General features: G+C 38.6%; 1 protein-coding gene across 1 annotated transcript in view; it reads left to right on the top strand.

Moving 5' to 3' along the window:
• PIEZO2 (piezo type mechanosensitive ion channel component 2) overlaps window positions 1-24,767 on the top strand; it is a gene marked incomplete in the record, with an annotated part of 2,710,318 nt that overhangs the window by 276,547 nt on the left and 2,409,004 nt on the right.

Here is a 24,767-nt window from a genome sequence, read left to right as displayed (position 1 = left end):
GCAAGTGATGTCAAAAGGAATCAAACCAAGGACTGCAGGATTTTGCTACTCATTAGCTCATAGACTTACTGCTTTTTCCTGCCCTGCTTTGCAGAATAGTAGGACATTTAGTGGTAAGCAATAAAAAAGTATACAATGTGCTCTGTTGGGCTTACTGTTGTATACAGAGAATGCAAAGTAAGACAGCACAGTGCATAAAGACGGTGCAGATCATTTATTTATTTATTTGCCCTTGTTTACCAGGAAAGTCTGATTGTTCATTGAGCCCCTTTCCATCTGAGGCCTGTGAAGAAAAGCTCATGAGTGATAGTAATATGTGAAACACAAACATAAAACAACACATGGAGCACAATCGTATAACAGGAGCATATATCTGCAGCTCTCATTCACTGTAACTTTTACACTACTCTGTCGGTTACCTTTTTAGCAGTACACAAGAATATAGAAGGGCGATAGCATAATATAAAGGTGAAACAATTTTCTATAGAATGCTAGTTATGTTCTAAAATCAGTGTTAGAAAGTGTATTTGCAGTGAGTGTAGTCATCCTAGGAGTTATGCTGTTAAGCTGTGGAGTCCCAGCAAGGCAGTGATATGTGCTCTGTATATCAGGTAGACCCGCATAGGTTCATAGGTAGGTACCAGGCTATCGCCCCAAGGGCCTATGTAAGCCTAGCCAGCAAGGTACCATAGTTTACGCCACCCAAGAATGCTTGACATATAGAGCTCACAGTCACACTACATAGCTAGCAGTGTCAGTGACTCAACAGCTAGCACACTCAGCTTTGGTGCTAAAGGCTGTAAGTTTTATTCCCACAGCAGGTAGCAGGATTATTGACATTGTAGTGCTGCACTGATGAGTGTGTCTGAGTTGGTGGTAGCTCAGGTGGATCACAGTACCTATTGAAAGGATTAAGGGAAGTTCTCCAGTGCACTGCCCAAATTTCACCTTTAGCATGAATACTACCTTCTGGCTACTAGCCTAGTGGGAATAATCCAGACAAAACAATCTCTAATGTCTACTCTAGGCAATATAGCTGTCATTGCATTGTAAGTGTGTAGGTGAACTGGATAGAATGCTTTATGTCATGGATGGCAGGTGGTGCAAAAAAAATATAGAGGGAAAACTTGGCAAGGATGAAGAACAGAGTAGCTTGAAACTGAATTTGGTGCAAACATTGCAAAATAATGCATCTTGGAAAACACATAGGGAGTAGTAACAGCATTAGAAGAGGAAAGTGGGGTGATTGTATCGAATAACTTAAATGTAAGAGTAAAATATGAGAAATTACGAAGGTACTATGATGCATCTCCAATCAAAGGCAAGAAATACTTTAAAACAGTTGGTAGATTTTGTGCCCCCCATGCACTGGCCCAGTAATCAAGGAGCCTCAATCCTCACCACTAACACCAGTGACGGACATGCACATTGGGAGGATGAACAGTACACACACAGAAAAGTACAATTTCCCATAAGAGCACACAGAGTTCACAATCAGTCTAAGTCCGGTTTCTCTTTCTCTCTTTCTCTCTCTCTCTCTCACACCAGATCCCCAATAAGACTCCCCACTGGCACAGCTATGGGGTTCAGATCCCAGCCGAGTGGTCAAGTCAAAACCTCCAGCACCCTCTCTGTCCAGCCAGTGCTTCGTGTCCCTGCCAAGTAGCTGAAATACACAAACTTTGAGATTTGATTGATATACAAACATACAGACACTCCTGGGGAAGGCTGGCACAGGTTCACTAGCTATGCCCCTGTTTGCCCAGACTATAAGGTAGTACCAACTGCCACCAATCACTACTATCAGTTATTATAAAGCCCCTTATCAAAGGGTGTCCAGTTCTTCTGTGTAATGTTAATGTTATCCAAACAGTAAGTGTGGCCAAGGCTAAGGGGCCTGCCTAATAGGCCTTTTGGGTCCTGTATCCATCTGGTGCTGCACCAGGTGGGTTCACCCTGGTTTCACAGTGAACATGTCCCCAAACCCCTGTAACACTGCCTGGATTTCTCAAACCTGGGTAGGAGATAGCTGCTGGGACATTGATACCCCTTCTACTGAGGTGTCAGTCCGAGCCTCACTGTGGAGATCAGTCTCCAGATCTCCCTCAGACTTCTCTTGCAATCCACTGCAACTACTCAACACAAGGGCCTCCTTATCATGGTAAGGTTTCATCATGTTAACATGGTACAATTTGTGCCCCTGCCTCTTGCCTAGCAGTTCTACCATGTAGTTAACATCACTGACCTTCCTTACCACCTTGTAGGGCCCCTCCCAAGCTGCTTGCAGATTATGTCTGACGAGAATGAGAACCATTACCAGCTGCCCTACAGCATACTCTCTAGCTCAAACATTCCTGTCATACCAGACCATTTTGTGCTGCTGGGCTTCTGCTAGGTTCTCCTGGGCTATGCCCATGAGTTCCCTGAGCCTTGCCCTGAGGTTTAGGACATGTGCTACAACAGACTCCTTATGAGAGTAACACTCACCTTCCCACTCATCATGAATTAAATTTAGAGGTCCCCTCACCCTATGCCCATGCAACAACTCAAAAGGTGAAAAACCTGTGGATTCCTGGGGAACCTCTCTGCAAGTAAACAACAGGAAATATTTGTCCCACTCCCTCTTAAACTGGTCAACAAATGCCTGTAACATGGACTTGAGTGTAGAGTTTAACCTCTCAACAAGGCCATTAGTCTGGGGATGGTAGGGGGTGGTCTTTAGGTGCTTCACCCCACAGTACTTCCACAGACAAGTCAGCAGGTCTGACATGAAATTGGCAGTCAGTCAGTATTTCTTGTGGGAAACCTACCCTGCTGAAAATCTCAACAAAGGATTTGCCACCTTTTCTGCCTCAATGGAGGACAGAGCCACTGTCTCAGGGTAAATTGTAGCATAGTCTACTAACACTAGGGTATATTATTTCCCTGTGGAAGTTGAGGTAATCAGAGGCACCACTATATCCATAGCTACCCTCTGAAATGGCTCCTCAATCACAGGCAAAGACATCAAAGGAGCTTTCACCTTGTCTCCTGCCTTGCCTACCTTTTGGCACTGCTCACAGGTCCTGCAGTACCCTGTTACATCTCTGGAAATTCCAGGCCAATAAAAGTTCTGCATAATACGTTTCTTTTTACGTTTTATGCCCATATGACCTGCAAAGTGAATATCATGGGCTATGGCTAGAAGTGCCAGATGGTAGACTCTGGGCACTACCAACTGCTGTACTCTCTCACCTTCTGTCCCTCTCTCAGGGGTCCACTCTCTATACAGTAACCCTTTGTCCCAGTATACAGATCCCCCTTCCCTTGAGAATCAGCTGCCTCACTAGCTACCTGCCTCTGGCCTTGTAATGTAGGGTCTGAGAGCTGAGCCTGTCTCAACTCTCATTTTGTAACCCTTCCCAGCTCCCTCTCCACAGGAAGTCTGGTATCCTCTGACAGCAGTGCCTCACTGTCAGCCTGGGTACTACTACTCACTTCTGCCCTTGCAGTCACTCTGTCCAAGGGAACATCTGCACCCACAAACAGCTGTGGCTCACCTTCAGTCTCACTGCTACACGGTAGCTCCCTCCCTGAAGTAACCACCTCACCAGTCCTGGCTGCAAGTGTGTGGTCTGTCTGGGTCTCCCCCAGGTTACCAGACTCACATGCTTGTCTCCAAGCCTGACTACACGTAACTGCATGAGCACATGGTACTGCATTATCAAAATCATTCTTATCAGGACATTTGCTAGGATATCCCCAAACACACCTACTTGCTAGCTTCCTTTTCCACGCTCCCAGTCAAGGTGAACCCTAGCCAAAGGTATTTGGAATGGGGGTCCCCTGCTAAAGCTCTGACTGGAGTAGACTGCCCAGGCAAGTAGTGCTCTTCTGTACTCATTGCAGGCTTCAAAATGGTTATGTCAGAGGCTGTATCTCTCTTAGCAATGGTCTGTTTGCCATTCACTAAGATAGGATATAACCTCTTGTGGTAGTTTGGTACCCTTGTTGTCTCAAGACAACCTACTGTTGGCATTTTGTTTTTTCTACTTACTGGCTCTCTCACCTTTTGTGCCCCACCTTGCCTCCATGTACATCTGTATGCTACATGGTCCCACTGGTTGCATTTAAAACATTTAACCCTAGTTCCTGGATCTGTACCTGGACTAGTAGCTGCACCTGCTACTGGCAGATTCTGTTGAGGCAGTCTGGGCTGCCCACCATGGGTTCCCTTAGACCCATGAGCAGCACTGGGTGTCCCTTTCCTGTGCAGTGATGCCCTGCTTGCTAGTTATAGGTCTACCTTCTTCCCCAACTCATCTACAGTAAGGCATGGTCTACCAGCTAACCAGATCCTCATGTCCTCAGGCAAAGTGCTAAGGGCTTGTCCCCTCACCAAAAGGTCTGCCAGCCCTTCAAAAGTGGTGATCTGACATCCACTCACCCACCTATGAAAATAAGTGCTCAGTTCAGCAACATATTCACACACTTTCATCTGCCTTGCATCAATGCTCACAAAATCTTTTCCTATAATCTTCAGGTGTTAGCTTAAAAAATTCTAGCAAACAGTTCTTTACAACATTATAATTTAAAAAGTCAACATCATATAGTTTAAAAAGAACATTTACAGCTTTACCGTGGAGTAAGTTGGTCAGGAACTGTACCCAGAGCCCTTGGTCACCATCATACTGTTTGCATACCTCTCAAACATATGAATGAAACTATCAAAATTATCCCCCTCTGTAAATTGTGGAAGAAAGTAACTGACGTTTTATGCTTCTGGGGTCTGGTTGCTCCCTTCCCCATTACCTCCATGACTCTGGCCAAGAGTCAGCATCTCCTTTTCATTTTGCCTCTGCCTCAGCTTCCAGGCATAGCAGTTTTTCCTTTTCCTTAGTTTGTAGATGCCTCAGTCTCTCTGCTGCTTCTATTTCCAAATGCCTGGCCTCCAACTCAAGTCTTTTTAACTCCAGATGAATTTTTAAGTCCTCTGTAGAAAGGTTGAGCTGTCCATTCTCTGAGTGTTGTACATCACCGTGGCCAGTCTAATTGTCTTCCTGATTGCTATTCTCTGACACAGCTGTGAACAAAGCTGCAAAGCAGTTTAATATTTAAACCAGCTGATAAAGGAGGGAGACTGGTTATTTTAAATTATTTACAATATTTAACAATGTGTTACACACAACTGATTATGGAGGATATTTATGAAAAAAATAGTATAAAAGAATACGAGAAAGCACAAAAGGAATACAATGAATTGATAGATAAAGGACATAGGTTGCTATCTATATTTGGGAGAGCCTATTTGAGCTGTCGTAGCCCTTTTATATATTTCTCTAGCTAATGTTAACTGCTAATAGTACTGTATCTTTGTCTCTCTCCTGAAATACCTGACGTGATCGATCATACCAACGCTTGAAAGTGTATAATTCTACTCATAAGCTGTGCCTGCAACTGAACAACTTATTATGCATTATAATTGACAAGCTATGCTATGCTAGTATTTGTTTTAATATGCTGTTAGTACTGATTATGTTCAGTCTAAATTACATTTAACAAACTATGCCACTAGTGTTTAAGTTCTTAGCCTAAAGCGCTAGAAATGAGATAAATTTGCAGAACCATCCATATCGGAAACAAAGCTTGTTAGCTAGAAGACTTGCCACTTGGTTAAGCTAGAAGGAGATTTTCTTTGTTGGTTCTGTGTGTAAATATGTATTTTGACTCTTAAATAACAATAGATTGTTTGTTCACTATAGCAGCACTCTTACTGCTCTCCTTTAACAGTTGGGCAATTGGATTCACATCCAGATCAGGAGAGGTCATTGTACCCCTGTACTCTTCACTTATCAGACCAATGATTGAGTACAACGCCCCATTCGGAATGTACCTTACCCGACACCTGCAGCAGTTGGAAAGACCCCAAAAGTTCCTCACCAAAAGGATATAGGGGCTAAAACATATGTCATACGATGCCCGACTGAAGAAACTCCAGCTCTATTCAGTCGCATACCGTCTGCTCAAAGGTGATCTGTGCCCGACATACAAGGCCATGTCCAACCCGGAATTAATGGACATGCTCCACCTCAAAAAATCCAAATCCACCAGAGCCACGAGAGCAAGAGACTTAAACCTCAACACGGATATAAATAGGACGTGCTGGAGGGACAGATTCATCACCCAGAGACTCCCTACACTATGGAACAGAATCCCAGTCCATGTGAGGCAGAGCCCCTCACTGACTCTGTTCAAGAGAAATCTTGACGAGTGGATGGGAGATCGTAGGTTTACCCCGGGAATCATCTCTGTGTCACTGCTGGACAGAGGCACAGCAAACTAATGGGTATAGTATTCTCATCCTAAGGGGTGGTGAAAGCCACACACACTCTGGCTAGGCTTATAAATGCCCTAGGGCAGATAGCCTAGTATGAACCTATGAACCTATGAACACGTAGTGTTCTCTTTCCTCTTACTGCACATAGGATATATTGTTTTACAGCCTTCCCCACTAAAGCTAGTTGAAATTGTATATGTTTGGGAATGCACTGATTTAATTTTTTAACTGTCTGTTTTAGCTTATATAGCCTTCCCCACTAAAGCTTGATGAAATTGTGTAATTGTGAGAATATTCTGATTGAATTTTTAACTTTCTGATGTAGCCTATGCTGAATTACGTTGCCCTACTTGACCAATCCTTTTATTACCTATGTTTGTAAAGTAGGACTCAGATACACATGTGCATTATAAGTGTGCTCACCAGTCATGTGTGTTCTAAACTAAGAGTACCTGCCTTCGATATGAACTGAATATCATATCTATATATCGGCAATTAGATCAGCTAACTGATGTACAAAATGGTTAAACTATGACCTGTTAGACTAAATGTTCCTACCTGTTTTAAGCAAAGAAGTACCTAGCCTATAGCCTTGCATTAAGTACCTTTTATTGAAGGATTTTTTGTATGTAGAATTTATTTGCTCAAAGTACCTTGCTTGAACTAATCGTTATTTTTACCTTCTATGTCTTTACACCTTTTCTTTCTTTCCCAGTAGTACCTAGCTATACAAATTGCTTACGCTGCAGTACTCTCAAAAACCTCCTGCCTGAAGACTAAGAACCCCTTCCAGGTTTCCAGCTGCATCTTCACACTGCCTCCCAACCAGACACCTTCTCTAAGAGGAAGCAAGAAAGTATGTGCTTGCTTACACCTGACAATTAGTCTGTCTGTATCTACGCTTCCAAGCCAGGATAGCCAGCAGCCTTACCCCTTCCCTATCACATAACCTATTTCATACCATATGCTAGACCAGACTTTACACTTACTAAACATCTGTTGTAGTACATAATTTGTCCCCCAGGTGGCACCCGTACCTAATCCTACCTCCATAGGTCTATCCCTCTGACTTACAGTCTAGCTTATCTTACTACTAAGGTGGCAGTCTTGCTAACAATATTACCTGCTTTAGATTCCTAGTTGTACCCCTTTGTTACTTCCCTCATCTCTACTTTATCCCTCAACTATACTTACCTTCAATAGTCAGTGCTCTGCTGATTGTTTCAATCTGAACTTGTCCTCCTACTCTTGTCTCTTCCCGCTCCGTTCGCCCTGCGGGCTCACTGCGCTCCCCTACCCTACCCCCAAATCCCACCCACCCCAGGTGTCCTAGACTTATAATACCAGACCACACCCTCCTCCACAATCCAACAAATAGGATACTCTCTCCGCCCTTATAACTACACCACACTCACACAGCCCACATCCTATCACTAGCCCACTCCTTCCACTTAAACCTCTCTTATACTTTAACCTTTTCTCACCTTGCTTAAAATTCCCTTACTTATACACTCATGTCTACCACTTGTAGCTCCACACCGACTAAGCTACTACTTACCACCATATTCTTATCTGTTTTAACCTCAGCCTATGTCTTAACCTCTTTTGAACACCAAACTTATTTTCAATATCATTATCCCACCAAACAAACAGCTACACATAGCCACACTTTCATCCATTATAATTTAAATGTCTTATCCACACCTACATACTTACCAGTAAAGTACCACAGACTGGCACACATTAAATACAATAACCTTTTACCTAAGAAAGCTCAGTATCAAACTAATAACTTACATTATATTTTGCTTAAACTAAAAAAAGAATTCCTTACAAGATGGAGACATCCATCCCAATCCAGGCCTAGCCAATAACCTTTCTACTGAATCTATAACCATTAAACCCTCTATCCCACACACCCAAAACAAACACCCAAATTCACTCCTTATAGCACACCTCAATATACAGCGTGTTAATAACAAAGTTGCTCATCTCCATGCTCTCTTGGATGTACACTCCTTTGACATTCTATGTTTAACAGAGACATGGCTAAAACCAGCAACCCAGGATAATCAAATCCTCCCATCAGGATATAATATACTAAGACTAGACCATTCAAAGAGAAAGGGAGGGGGAGTAGCAATTCTTTTCAAGGATGGATTACAAGTCACTTCTCTACCTTATAACCCGTCAAAAGACAGTAATGCTGAAGTTCTTATTTCTAAAGTACAACTTAATTCTAATAAATCCTTGTACATCTTTTGCATCTACCTACCTCCTGGAAACAATGTATCTAAACTTGAAGATATACTTAATTGGGTATCATCAACCTTCCCACAAGAAACTATAATCCTTGGTGATTTCAATATTGACTGGAGATGCATTGGTACTGACCATCCTATTTCTCACATTAACCTTCATGGTTTCTCACAGACCATCACCTCCCCAACTAGAATTAATAAACCTACCAATAAAGAGAGCACCTTGGACTGGATCCTTATTAATAACTACCACCAACCCTACAAAGTAGGTGTCTTCCCTGATGATGTAAGTGACCACTCTTTGACCTACATAATCAGGCAAAAGAATGATATCCCACACCAAGCATCATATAGGACAATACGGTCAAACAAACAGTTTAACCAAAGGTTATTCCAAACTGAACTTAGCTCCTGTGATTGGTATCCACTAAAAACCCTCCCTCTTCAAGAGGCTATTAAACACTTTAACTCTACCTTCTTAAATATCCTTGACCAATATGCACCAAAGCGTACTATCAGAACTAGGTCAAAACCAGCCCCATGGCTCACTAAAGACACCAGGCAAAAAATGTTACTTAGAAATAAAGCCTGGACTAGGTGGAGGACTACTAAAAACTTAACAGATCAACAAATATTTAAACAAATGAGAAATATGACAAAAAAAGCTATACTTTCAGATAAAAAAAAACTTTTACTGTAAAATGCAACAAACACACCTAAACAATCCTCAGAAATTCTGGGCAAGTATCAATAGTCTGTTACACCCAGGTCACTGCAGCACACCATCCCCAACTGGTGCTAATCAAGAAACTCCCAACCAAACTGCTAATGCCTTTAATAACTTTTTTACCGAAGCCATCCAATCTCTAGCCAGCCAGCTAAACCCTGACAGCTCTAGCCTCCCTAACCCCATTTCTAGCTCTCTTCCTACCTTCATATTTCAACCCATCTCTACTCATTTCATCTACAAACTCATTCTAAAACTTAAACCTTGTACACCTTCTGCTGACCAGATTCCAGCACAATATCTGCAAAAAGCAACTAAAGCAGTAGCTTATCCAATATCAATCCTAATAAACAGAACCATTAATGAGGGAACCATCCCAATCATCTGGAAAATCTCATACATTATCCCCCTACATAAAGGTGGTAACTCCAATGAATATTCCAACTATCGACCTATGGCCCTACTATCCCCTTTAGCAAAAATAATGAAAAAATGTATTCATCATCAGCTTCTGGACCACCTACTACAACACAACTTACTAGCACAAAGCCAACATGGCTTCAGACCATACCATAGTACCACAACAGCCCTCTTATTCTTCACTGACACCATTAACAGAAATCGCAATAATAATGTTCTCTCTTCAGCTCTATTTTTTGATCTATCAAAAGCTTTTGATATGGTTAACCACACATTGCTTATAAACATTCTTAAATCACTTTCACTCAATACTCTAGCTGTACAATGGTTCAGCTCCTACCTAAGCAACCAACAGCAAGCTGTTATGTGGGAAAATAATCTATCATCCCACCTGCCAGTTACAGTAGGTGTTCCCCAGGGCTCTATTCTTGGTCCTCTATTATTCTCCATTTTTATTAATGATCTCTGTAAAGCTACTCCTCATGCAACCTGTATACAATATGCAGATGATTCAACAATAATCTGCACAGCCAAATCTTCATCAGAACTACAGTCCTTAACTCAGGAAATGTTTAACACAGTAGAATCATGGTTCTTAAAACGATGCCTCCTCCTGAATCCAAAAAAAACTAAGCTCCTGCTTTTTACCCCTACCCGGAAGCATATACCTTTAGATTTCTCTGTTACTTCTAACAATGGTACCATCATAACCCCTGATGCTACCACCAAGCTCCTAGGAATTACTATAGACAACAACCTCAACTTCGACTCCCATATTAATAACACTATAAAAACAGTCAACAGAAAAATGGGCTCCCTATATAGAGTCAAATCCTTCCTCACTCCTATAGCAAGATCTACTATTGCCCACTCCCATCTAATCTCAACACTACTTTATGCATCACCAATCTATACTAATCTGTCAAAACATAATTGTTCCAAACTAGCTACATCCTATAACAATATTGCAAGATTTGCCACTGGTAATCCCTATAGAACCCATCACTGTCAGAATCTAAAACAACTAGGATGGCTTGAGCTACAAAATCAGCTTCAATATAGTCAACTTATCATTGCACATAAGATCCTCTACCACCCAAATAATACTCCGATACTTTCAAACATCATTACCCCCTATAAAAATCTTACTAATTTACGATCATCAAATAAATTGTTAGTTAACATTAGTAAGTCAAACAACTTGGCAGGTGACTCTCTGTTCTCAAACACTACTGGGAAAAACTGGAATCTTCTACCTACTGTCCTAACTTCTCTTCCTTCTCTACCCCTCTTCAAACAAAAACTGAAAATATTCCTCAGAACAAAATGGCTATGCCCTTGCAACAACCCTGACTAGCTGATTAACTCAATTAATTTTCCCTCTACTTATCCCTCTTGACACCTTTGTTCTTATTTCATTTGTAAGTAGAACTGTTTACTTGTAAGCTACTATGATTGACTCTTTATAAATGTCGTATCCTATAATTTTGTAAATAGTACTCTTTTTTTTTTAAACCATTGTCTTTGATGTATTGTAATTAGTTACTTACCAGTGTGTTTGATATTTTTGTAAATAATTACTAACCAGTGTGTACCAAAATGTATATCAATATTTTTTTCTCTATGTGAACTTTATTTTATTCTACACTATTTTACTTTTTTTTTATTTGTTATTGTCCTGGAGCTTTTCTCCCCGGGCCTCTACTGAAAATGGACATATATCCAGTTAGACTAGCCCAGTCAACAAATGTAAAATAAATAAATAAATAAAAATAAATAAAATAAAATAATTTAATATCAAAAATTCTAGAATGCCATGTTTTTATTATATACCTAAGATACATAAAAGTATGAATAACCCACCAGGACGTCCCATAGTTTAAGCGAGTGGCAGTTTTATTCAAAATATATCATGTATTTTACATGAATATTTGTTACCAACAATAAAAAAAAAATGCCATCTTATATTAGAGATGTGTTTGATTTATTAGAGAAAATAAAACATGTATACTGGGAACATAATATGTAATTGTTGGTTATAGATGTAGTTAGTTTATATACTAACATAAAACATCAAGATGGAATACATGCAATAAAGCATTATATGGAGGAAAAGTCCAGTCGTGGAATTTGTAGTGGATTTGATCAGAATGTGCTTAAATAATAATATGTTTGAGTTTAATGGAAGTCTTTATAGACAACATCAAGGTACAGCTATGGGGGCAGCGTTTGGTCCCAGTTATGCGGACATTTTTATGGGTTATTTTGAAAATGTATGCATATATGCTAATCAATTCTTTAAAAAATCTGTGTGTAAATACTTTCGTTTTATTGATGATTTGATATCTATTTGTAAAGGAGGGCAAGATCAAGTCATGAGGTTTTTAGATCAAATACAAGATAATAACATGGGAATTAGATTCGATGGTTTACAAATAGGACGAGAAGTAAATTACTTAGATGTAGTGCTACGAGGGCAAGTAGGTGAATATATTAATTCTAGTGTACATAGGAAATTTAAAGGAATGGGATCCATCTTGCATGGAGAAAGTTTTCACTTACCACATACTATAAAGTCTATACCATATACGGAATTTATTAGAATTAAAAGATTATGTAGTGATCCGGCACAAGTTGAATTAGAGTTAAATCAAAGCTATGATAAATTTAGTTTAAGGGAGTATAAGGAAACGGATTTAAGAGTTAATTTGAATAAAGTAAAGAAAAATGTGAGATATAGGAATATGAAAGGTAGTGGTAAAGATGGCGAATGTATTTATTTTGCTTCCACTTACTCCACATTATCGGATAAAATTGTAGAACAAGTAAGATATAGTTGGAATGTGGTAAAAAGAGAGGTGGATTTTCTACATAATAAGAGAACGTGTTTCTCTTATAGGAGAGGCAGAAGTATAAAGGAGTTTATAGTCCATAGTAAGTTTAATATGCCAACAATGAAAATGGTAAACCAAGTAGAGAAATTGGGAACTGTAGCCTGTGGAAAATGCAGTATATGTAAATATATAGTAAAGGAATTTGGTAAAATTAATGGGGTCTCATTTCAAACAAATGGGACTTTTAATTGTAAAACTGAGTTATATATGGTTTAAAATGTTTGTGCAATAAATTTTATGTGGGAGAAACTAAGAGAACATTTGCCTGTAGAATAAAAGAGCATATTAGAGATATAAAAAAATAATAAACAAACAAGCCCTATAGCATTGCATTTTAATAAATATCATAATGGTAATCCAGAGGGATTGAAAGTGGCAGTGTTAGATAATGTAAAGGAAAGGGAATATATGGATGAACAACATATAAAATGTTTATTAAGAAAAAAAGAAACTTGTTTGATTTTTAAATTTAATACATTGAGCCTTATAGGGCTAAACCATGAATGTACATGGAAAAGTTTATTGTAAAAGTTAGTTGTAAAATAATGTATTTATAGCAATTAGTATTTTTTTATATAGTGATGTTTCTTTATTTAATTAATAATGTAATTAAGTGGGTGTTTCTTATTTAGTATAAAGCTGTGAGTGTGAATGGTAAAATAATTTACTCTGTAAAAGGCAAGTTTGCCAAGGCGCTAGAGAGAATATTCCGTATTTTATGAGATAAGCAGTGTTTTACAATAAATCTTTTGCACTTTAAGGAATTGGATTATTATTGTGGTGAAGAAAAGCTGCAGTCATATCTGCTGTAGTCGGGTTGGCATCCACCAGTCCTTTATCCTGGCACATCTCAGCCAACTGGCTCCTTGTCAGCTTGTCATTCTCCTCTGCTGACATGCTTGCCTGCTCTCCCTGACTAACTAAGCTAAGAAAAGAAATAAAACAATTGTGATCTGAACTCTGAATGTTCACTGCATGGCTGATTCAGAGTACAAAAACACCTTCAGTGATCATTGTACACAATTCAATGTCCACACCACTACAAGCCAATTAATATGTGATGTGGTTAACTCATCACTATCAAGCAATTAATATTTAATGTGGATATCCCACCACTGCCAAACAATTAATATGTGATGCCCATGCACTGGCCCGGTAATCAATCCTCATCACTAACACCAGTGAGGGACGTGCACATTGGGAGGATGAACAGTACACACACAGTAAAGTACAATTTCCCTTAAGAGCACACAGAGATCACAGTCAGTTTGGGGCTGGTTTCTCTCTCTCTCTCCAGATCCCCAATAAGGCTCCACACTGGCACAGCTATAGGGTCCAGATCCCAGCCATGTGGTCAAGCCAAAACCTCCAGCACCTTCTCTGTCCAACCAGTGCTTCGTGTCCATGCCCAAGTAGCTGACACACACAGACAGACAGACAGACACACACACACACACACACACACACACACACACACACACACACACACACACACACACACTTTGAGATTTGATTTATATACAAACACACAGACACTCCTGGGGAAGGCTGGCACAGGTTCACTAGCTATGCCCCCTTCTGCCCAGACCATAAGGTAGTACCAACTGCCACCAACCACAACTATCAGCTACTATAAAAGCCCTTACCAAAGGGTGTCCAATTCTAGTGTGTAATGCTACTGTTATCCAAATAGTAAGTGTGACTAAAGCTAAGGCTATTTAGGAGTGGCTTGTATAGTATCACCAAATACATGCAAGCACTCTAAGAGCTTAAATATCTCTTAACAAAACCAGCCACAATTAAAAGGTTGAAATATATTTAAAAATAAATAATAAAAGCACAAGAAAATACCTATTAACTAAACACAGTGACAGTAGAGTTCACAATTCACAGGAAATACTTTAAAATAACATAGCAGGACAGTCTCACATAAAAACAGAAAGAATCTAACTGATCTTGCTATATTCCTATCCATCTCCAAGAGAAACTAGGTTTTAAATAAGTTACTTACAGAGCAAGGCCAAGTACTGGTGATGTTGTCAGATTCAGAACAAAATAAAAAAATGCACTCTCTTTCTCTTTGAGATAGTTCTTAAATTGATAATACACATTACTGCTGAATCATCTCAGATTACATCATTCTTGTCACCTCTGATTTTGTTTCCCAGGCTAGCAGGGACTTACATTTTTAACATGTCTCTGTTAAAAATACTTATCTCTCAGAAGTTGACAATTCTCTCTTAGAAGCTTGCCTGAAACTGAAAAGTCATAAAACAATTACCTTGGAAACCTGTAATTACCTCTGTTTCCAGACAATAGAATGAAACTCCAGCTGTAGACATTCTGTCTCTTTAGCTGAGATAAACTAACTTTATACACATCGTAAAACCCTTTATTACCAACTTATTTTCTTAGAGTTTTGCAAGTTAACTCTGTATATTTCAGCTGTTACTATGAAACCATACATTTGCATTGGCATATTCCTTATACACATTTGCTCTTTTCCAGTAGGGTGCACTGTGGTTATATTTTTGAAGCTCAGCACATAACACAGTTTTCTTACATTTGTAAAACAAGCCTGTGGATCATATTAATATTTACAAATGACATAGGATTATTTACAAAATTCTATCTAGCTGGGCTGGCAGCCTTCACAGATTTCATCTAGGACCCTGTTTGCATTTCTGAAGCCCTAATTAAGCCTATAACTTAGAGAAGGCAGACACTGGATGGCAAAAAGGTGATGCATGATCTGCAGTAGGAACCATATAAAGGCAAACTAGGAGAACTTAACATGTCATGTCAAGCCTTAAGACTTAGGGGTGGGGGCAGCAAACAATGTCATAATACAAACCTTCAAGTGCCTTAAAGGAATACTGCAAGTGAGTATCCTATTAAAAAAAATATGTCTGCAACCAAAGAAACACAACATAAGGTTACAAGGTTACAGTATAAATGACATAGAGGAGACAGAGAAGAAAGAGTAGTGGATAATTGCATCAGTAGGACCATCCCTTGGCATGGCCTGGGTCCAGTGTGTACTATGGATAAGGCTGCCATGAGTCATAAGATAATTAGGTGCCATAAGCTTTTCCATCCAGCAGAAAGGGCTGAATAAATAGCAAGCAGTATGAATTGTTTAAAAAACTTGACCAAATGGCCCAAACTATATACAGCAATGAGGATGTGATCTTCAAGTCAGTGTAGGGCAAATCATCCACATTTGCAGAGTCCAGGGTTAAAACCTTCACTATGAGTTGCAGGTTCTATGAAGAAAAATGTCAAAAACTAGCAGTGGTTGAAGAATAAATGGACCAATTGTTATGGGATAGTGTTGACAAAATGAAACAAAAGTAATTGATTTGCTGGTCTACCACTGACCATATATATAGTGGAATACATGAAGATGCCATTCTTTGCAGTGGACTACACAATACTACACACCAGTTGTAGATAACTCCCTAAATTCTAGAACAGACAAAAGTTTTCATATTGAAATAATAACACACTAACCCAAACTTCAGAACTTTGGTGGGAGCGAAGTATTGAGGATGATAGGTAGATGGGTTGGGAGGATGCTTGTTAGCAAACACATGCCAGTCAGGAAGAGTCACCAAGAGAGAAGCATAAGTCATCAAACAGAATCTAGAAATTACTTTACCTAGCTGCTAGAGAGAGCTCACACAAAGCTATGAAGTCAGAACAGTACAGCCTCTGAGCTTCTCAGTCAGCCTTTTAGGGAACATCATGGGTGGCCTGAAGAGAACAAGGTTTCTTGGGGTGAAGAGATGTCAAAGTTATAGGAGAATCTTGTCTGTTCCATTTGTTTCTTTGGTTCTCAGTCTAGAAAATTAATATTTGTCAGTAAAACTGACAGCTGAAGGTACATGAAAAGTGTGTCACACAATCACTGCTGCTGGCATAGAGAATATCACTTTAAACTTTGTAGGAACAGCAGTAGCCTTTAGCTTTTTTTTTTTTTTTTTTTTTTTTTTTTTTTGTCCACAACAGTTAAGTTAATTTGAGGCTGATCAGACTTTTGACTGCTCTATGGCTGTTCTTGAACAAATTATTGTCAAAACAGATTTTACTACCCAAGCCTAAGCTTACCAAGATAAGATTTAAGAATGAGAGAGTTGTATAAATGCGAAATTTAATCTGATGCACATCTTCAGCCCCTTTGCCCTCACCTTACTCATGTGTGCTAACCTCACTCCTAACACTTCTGCTGTCCTTCACTCTAACCCTACACAGTGCATTCAGAAAACCATTTTCCCTAAAAGTACCATCACACAGGACACCCAGACACTGCCCCACTCATACCATGTGCACAACATTAAATGTACCCATTTACCTTGCTTCACTCTAACCCTAACCCACAAATACTTGACAGAAAAACACTGCTATCCATAATGTTGAACCTTTTGGATCTATCCATTTGCCATTATTTAAATATCCCACTTACCTGAGTTCAAGTAAATATCACACGCCGTGCATAAATGTCTATGTTCAGAACACTGACATCTGCTGTATTCACTAACGCACACTTTGGGGGGAAGGACACACAACTGTTCATATTGCTGTTATTACTTGATTCGACAAAGTGAAGTGTAACCCAAGATTCACCTCTCAAGCTTCACTCTTGAGGTGAATTTCTTGGCATCCATGTTTCAAATGCAAAGAAAGTTGGTTGTGACTGGAGACCTAATGATCTATCCATAATCCTCCATACTGTATTCCTCAGAAATGTATTTTTAGTTTCATATAATTTATCAAGCTCCTATCTTTTCCTGCATTTCTTTTGACTGAAATTGCACATTATAGATACTTGCCAGACTGTAGCTAAAGGGTTAAAAATAACTATTCGTTATTCCCCTATAACATCTCAGCTATTTAAAAAAAATAATCACGGTATAATATTTCCAACAGGGAAAACTCTGTTTGAAAAACAGTATCCTTTAACTAATCATCCACTTCTCATCTAGCTCTTAGCAGCCATCAAAGTGTTTATATTGGCAAACTGTGGACCCTAAAAGTTTCCTGTACCTCTTGAATGAAGTAATATTCTAAATGTTAAAGTTTTAAGGATCTTGGAAGTCCACTTAAGAATATCTTAACGTGTGCTGCTGCTGCTGTTTATCCACTAAAATATACCACCTTTAATATTTTTTAAATGTCACATTATAATTCTTTGTCACATTGAATTAGAAACCTGCAGAGAGGTAGCCAAGACATAACATTACATCTACTGCAAATTGCAGTAAGGCATTATATCCAATATCAATTTAAAAGGCAAACAATATTTTAGCATTCTGCTTACTTGAGTTTGTTTACAAACTAGTGATACATTATTATATATGTTACTAGATTAGCTATTAATGGATTGTGTAACATTTGACTATCTTCTTTGACTCTTCTAATGTATGAAAGTTCTGTTTCCTTAAGTTAACAAACCAAATTGGAAATATAAACTTGTTTTGCAGTAAATGCATATCCAAGTATATGTCACACAAACTCACACTAATTCTGAATGCATTCAACCATTGGATGCGGAAGTCTTTGATAATGAAAAGTTGAAAAAAATGATTCTTTGATTCAACCTTTACTCATGGACATTCAAGAGCTCTCTGGTGGTATATTTGACTGCATAGTTACTAAAGCCTTATGACAACTTTTTTTTTTTTTTTGAGTCATTCTACTGAATTATTTTGCCTTTATTATGACATCATTAACACAAATCAGTATTTCCTCATACCATTCAAATTAGGGAACTTAACATGCTTCAAAACCACTCATATATTTTAAACAAATTATAGAGTGAAAGTCATTCATTTATTCTGCAAAATGGTATTTCAGTTGCATTCTGAAAATATGAAACACTACTATACTAGCAGATGAAGGGATGTGATACATTAGTTGTCATGCCATTCTCATCCTGTGCACAGCTCAGGAATTAGAGAACACCTATCACATCAGTGTTAATTGCCTGTATTCTTCTTATCCACTTGAAATAATACAGTCCGGACAGACAAGTTTCTGCAGTTGTAGTCTTCAAACCTTTACCAATTGTGTTCAGAAAAAAAAAATGCATGTGTAATTTTTATTACTTAGCATAATGTTCGGGTTTGTAAAAGGCAGATCATGTCTCCTAAGCCTGATAGACTTCTTTGAAGTGGTCACCAAAGCCTTAGATGAGGGTAAGGTGGTCCACACAGCCTATCTAGATCTCGCCAAGGCTTTCGACACCATCCCCCACTCTGGAATTATAGATAAACTGACTAAACTAGGTATAAATCCCTATGTCACAAGATGGGTTGCCAACTGGCTCACTGACAGAACCCACACTGTGAAAGTAGCAGACTCTAAATCCAACTTCAGACCAGTGACAAGTGGAGTACCACAGGGTTCAATCCTAGGTCCTCTCCTGTTTGGTATCTACTTCTCTGAAGTACAGGCTAACACAGAAGGTCTTTGGCTAACAAAGTTCGCAGATGACTGCAAACTAGGTGCCATAATCAAAACTCCTAACAATGTGGACATCCTACAAAAGGGCCTCACTGAGACAGATGCCTGGTGTCAAAGCCATGGCCTCAAACTCAATACCAAAAAGTGCATTGTCATCCCTTTTTGAAAAATCTCTGTACCCATGAACTACCACATAGGCGGTAGTCTACTTAACACTGAAAGTGTGATGAGACCTTGGGACAGAGATGGACAGTGGTCTCTCCTTTGATAATCACATCGCCACAGTAGTCAGGAAATCCTTCTGCGTAGCACACCCCATCACAAAAGGTTTCTCATCCAGGAAAAAAGAGGTCATTGTTCCCCTCTACTCATCACTCATTAGACCCATTATAGAGTACAACGCCCCTTTTAGTATGTACCTCACAAGACATCTACAACAACAGGAAAGGCTGCAGAAGTACCTCACAAATAGGATTACTGGCCTAAAACAGATGCCCTACGCAGACCGTCTCAAATAACTTTAGCTTTACTCTGTCGTATATCGCCTTCTCAGAGGCGATCTCTGCCTAACATACAAAGCTGTGTCAAACCCAGAGCTGTTGGACATGCTCCACTTAAATAAATCCAAATCCCTCCAAGCTACACGCTCTAGGGACCTAAACCTTGTTACCACAATAAACAGAACATGCTGGAGGGATAGATTCATGTCCCAGAGACTTCCCATACTCTGGAACAAACTAACTGTCTATATCAAACAAAGTTCCTCTTTAGCACTCTTCAAGAAAAATCTTGATGATTGGATGGGAGATAGGAAATTCACCCCAGGGATCACTTCTGTGGCTCTGCTTGACAGGGGCACAGGAAAATAATTTTCTTGGGTGGCAAAAGCCAGGGTACCATTTGTCTAGGCTTATATAGGCTCTAGGGCCAATTGCCTAGTACCTACCTATGAACCTATAAATATTTCCTTATTACTAATTTCATTTAAGTTTGCAATTAATGCCTACTCAACAAGTCACTAATTTTAAAGAAGTTTATACGATTGCTTTAAGGCAGCATGAGACCAGTTTGCTATGTTTCAGACAAGTTTTCTACTTCTTAGCAGGAAATCTCTTCCTTATTTGGTTTCCATCTTCACATGTTTGATACCTGAATGAAATTAAGATGATTGCAGTAATTTATAAATGCACAAATACTGACTCTTCTGGTATCTCTGTCTCTCTATCTATCTATCTATCTATCTATCTATCTATCTATCTATCTATCTATCTTTCTGTGACAGGAACAGGGCAATGATATTGCCAACCTATATGATGACAGCTCCATTTCCAAGATTAAAAACTGTTTTTAAATGCACATAACAGTTACATATTTTGCAAACATTGTTTACATTCCTCACTGATATACTGCTAATTGTGAAGTTCTTTGCAGCAAAAATTAAGCTGATCTGAATAAACATTAACCCAGGAGGTCAAGCCTTTGTTAATACCAGATCTTCATTGCACTTGTTCTTACATGGGGTTTCTTTCTTACTGAATTGGATGAATATTTTTTCTATTGCATGCTTAGTAAACTTGGCGACTTGCTCATTTTGTATAAATTGTGTTTTTAAAATGGTATGAAAGACACAGCAATGTGTTACTCTGGAGTATATAACAAAAACTTCAGTCACTGTGTCATAGCAATTAATACGCTCCAGATGTACTTTGAGCTGCAGGCAGTAAACATTTTGAGTTATAACCAATGAGAAGATTAGATAAAAAGTATAAAAGCTTCACTGCTGATCTACAGCAAGCATCTGGCTTTGGGAGCAGACTTTCATTTCAAAACCCTCTGAGAAGTAACTACTGTTTTGCTGACATGACTACATGTAAAAAAATGGAACTTACTTATGACAGTTCCCATACTAATCTATTTTGTGGAGAACTGAGATTCATTACAGAAAAAAGCAATGTAACAGTTGGGAAGGCTGATTTAAAAATCTTATCATACTAACATAAACTTGGACAGCAGTTTATACAATTTATTAAAGCAAAGTCAAGAGAACATTTCCTTAGCAGGAGCAGGTGACAAGCATACTTTTGTTTACATTCTGCTTTTGTTTTCCCCCTTAAGGGTTGTATCTTCTCCATGATTTTCATTCCTCTGCCTTTCAACTTTGCTGGCATTACCCTTGCTACATTACTGCCTTATCTGTAAAGATGGCAATATGTATGCTAAAACTTTACTGTATTTTGTGTTTTGTTTATAAATCATAAACAGACATTAAAATAGCCTTATATGCTGAAACATGAAGTGGAGAATTGTGTTATATTGTTCTGCTAGGCATGTCTGAAGAAATGAGTACTGCTTAGAAAATAGTCTAGGCCTTTGGGCCTACCTGGTTAAAAAAAAATTAAAAAATAAGGTATAACATTTAATTTGTATGCATTTTTTCAGTCATGCATAGCAGAAGAATATAACACAAATTTTCCCCTTCACGTTTAAGCATTAACCAAGTAGGCCCAAAGGCCTAGACAGTTTTCTTTCATTGTCAGCCTGAGAGCTTAAAAAAGATAAAAGGTTTGCTGAAGAAAATCCTAAAGTTGGAACTAACAATATAACCCCAAGGTGGTAGAATGTACATTGTTGCAGCAAGCAGGAACGGGCAAAACTGTTTCTGTAACAGAGAAGGGATTACAAATAGTGGTTACATTGCTTGTCTGTAGTTTGTGAGACCCTATTTTGTTCCAGCAAACCATAACTATACACCAAATTAGAAACAGACTCAAATGAGTGCCTTGGCCTCTTTAACCCTTTTTAGCCTGACAGTCTCAAATATGTAAAATACTGCTCTGCTCTGCTTGGTAACCTTTTTTTGACCAACCATTCTATAGTTACAGTCAACATAAACTTCCAAAGAGTAACTTTGCAGCACTTGATAGAATTTCATAGCCCCATTCTAACAAAAGATGCCTTTATACCTCATTCATACCTACAGCAGCGAGAAGCTTTGAGAAATAAATACACTTGGATGGGCCATTGGGAGTGTTTGTTTCATGTGTTCTGTTTCCATGTGTTTGGCAGCTTCTACTTTTTTTTTTAATTAGTGCAATCATTTTTAAAAAGGAAGTAAAATATGGCTTCTTCAAAACACAGAATCAAAGAAATAATTTGCTATAACTAAGGTTAATCTATACAGCAACTTGAAGTCAGGAAACATCTTCTCATTACACACAGCCACACATGGATTTGACAAATTATTTTCAAGTGAGAAACAGAACTCTGTGTACGAAACCTCTTTGTAATCACCGTTCACTTAATACTTTAAAAGAAGATACCTTTAAATATGATTTACATGAGTATTTAACTGATTGCAGGTGACCAGTAAATGCAGACATGACAGTTAGCCTGCACAATCCAGCACCCAAAGTAAGTAACTATTCAAGAATCTGTAATGTAAGTCAGTGTATATGAGTGGTCCCAAATCTTCAAAAGCAATACGAAGTTAGTCCCATGCTCAATGGTCCTTTCAGTGTATTTATCTATCTAGGGCAGAGTAGGATGGACTTCATTCTCACCAGTTTTCCTTCCAGTATCCTATCTTCAGTAAATGCTTTAGGTGTACAGAACACTTAATAAAATGTGCTGCACAATTACTATGGTCTTGTTTTCACAGCAACACTGCAATTACCTCACTCTTTAAAGAAGAAAGTTGGCACCCCATTAATCGTAAAACAGTCCAGGCATAATATTTCAAATGTTCTTTTCACCTTATTTCTCAGTTAAATCTTCTTAACCTGTTACAATAAAACTAACAACAAAAATATTTTTTTAAACTTTGGCTTTGATGGTTTGAAAATGAATACTCACATCACAACATGCAATAGTGCTAGAATTGTTTTAACTGACTGATCCTATACCCCACCACTGCAAAATGCTTAAGAACACCAAAGGGTTTTCTATATCTAACAGGGCTATTCTTTTTCTAAACAAACTAATTTTCAGTGTTTTAAAGTAAGGCTACTGCTCCCCCTCTAAAATAAAATTGCTGTTCCAAAACAACAGGTAAATCTCAGATGCTCTGAAGATGGCTTTTCTTTCTTGTATTTGCCAATATTTTATAAGTGGTGTGGGGAAAAGAACCTTTCCTGTAGTGGGACCTGCAATCTGGAATCGCCTCCCTGCTGAAATCAAGAACAAAGAAACGTGAAAGACTTTATTTAACATTTGTATACTGGGAAAGAGTGCATTTTCAGTGGACACCTGGGTAGAAATACTCCAGATGCATGTCCTTGGAATGTGGGAGGAAACCCACACAAACACAGGGAGGACATGAAGACTCTGCACAGAAAGCATCCCAGCCATGAATTGAACCAGAGAACCTCTTACTGTGAGGCAAAAATGCTAACCACTGCACCACCTGCATCTCCTGCACATTTAAAAATGTTATTAAAGGACATCTTATAGTATATATCTGCAAATATTTTCATGACAATGGTTAAGCCCCCTTGGTAAGTTAATTTCAGATAACACCTCTACTATGAATCTACCTGTACCTACTTGTATATCTACTATTGCACTGGCCATCAGTCTTATAATATTGTACGTATGATACTGTTTGGTGATCGTACATTGCTGTATATATGTAAGCTAAGACAACTTGCACAATTTTCTTTGTCTTCTGTATGGGAACTAGTATATAGTCTCTACACTAAACTCCTGTATGTGTATTCTCTGTACTGCAGTTTTGTACTTGCAAATGTGCACTTGCAGACAAGCAGCTGTAGTTCTGCTGTATGACCTTGAGTCAGGTTGATATTGATCAAATGTCCAGATCATTTTCTTAGTCACCAAACAGCAATACATAAATAAATGAACACTATTCAGTCTGTGAGAAACAGTAAAATAATGTAATCATAAAGCATGCATACTCTTTGAGATGTGACAGTGTTCTTGTAATCGTCTTGGAGAATCTGATCAAAATCTGCTTGTCGGAGGGTCAAAGACACATTCTGGTTCCAAGACAGAGTTATGTCCACTGACATGAATCAAGCTTGTGTGTCTGCTGTGATTATGAATGGGTTTCAGAAGGGAATACTACTTTGTCAAAGATAGCAATTCATTTGTAATAGTGATCATAAGATTTCTGATCATTATAAGGCTGCAAAAGATAAAGTTAGTGTGTGTTTTCAATAACAACGGCTGCCGAGCTTCAAGCCTCTTTTTACTGAAATTTCTCTTGGCGTCTGCAATAGTACTTCATTTGTGCTTTTGATAACATGACCTGTATCTCATTGATTCATCTCAAAGATATACATGCTTTAAGATTACATTATTTTACTATATATTATTATGTCTTGTCTTCTCTTTTCTAACCCCAGAGCAGCTAGAGAACAGGAATGCTCAGCAGTTTTAGCTATATGAAGGCACTTTCCTGATAATGAAATGATGACTGCATCCTTCTCACAATCAGATATTTTAAATTTGGTGACATTTGTATCAGTCTTATCCCTTCTTGCTCATGTAGTATTCACACAGCATCATTCCATCTTCTTTAATAGAAGACCATTTCTATTATCTTCCTCTCTTTCTGCCAACACGAGTGTTGCAGGAAGTGAACATTCTGATAGCATATATAAGTATTTTTCTGGCAAGTCATCACACTTTCTCCATCTCCTGTACTTTGCAATGGATGACAACAG

This window comes from Protopterus annectens, chromosome 3.part1 (assembly GCF_019279795.1).
Source record: "Protopterus annectens isolate FY-2018-M chromosome 3.part1, PAN1.0, whole genome shotgun sequence".
Taxonomy (NCBI): Eukaryota; Metazoa; Chordata; order Ceratodontiformes; family Protopteridae; genus Protopterus; species Protopterus annectens.
The sequence above is the reverse complement of the archived record's forward strand: the minus strand, read 5'-3'. Positions and strand labels throughout refer to the sequence as shown.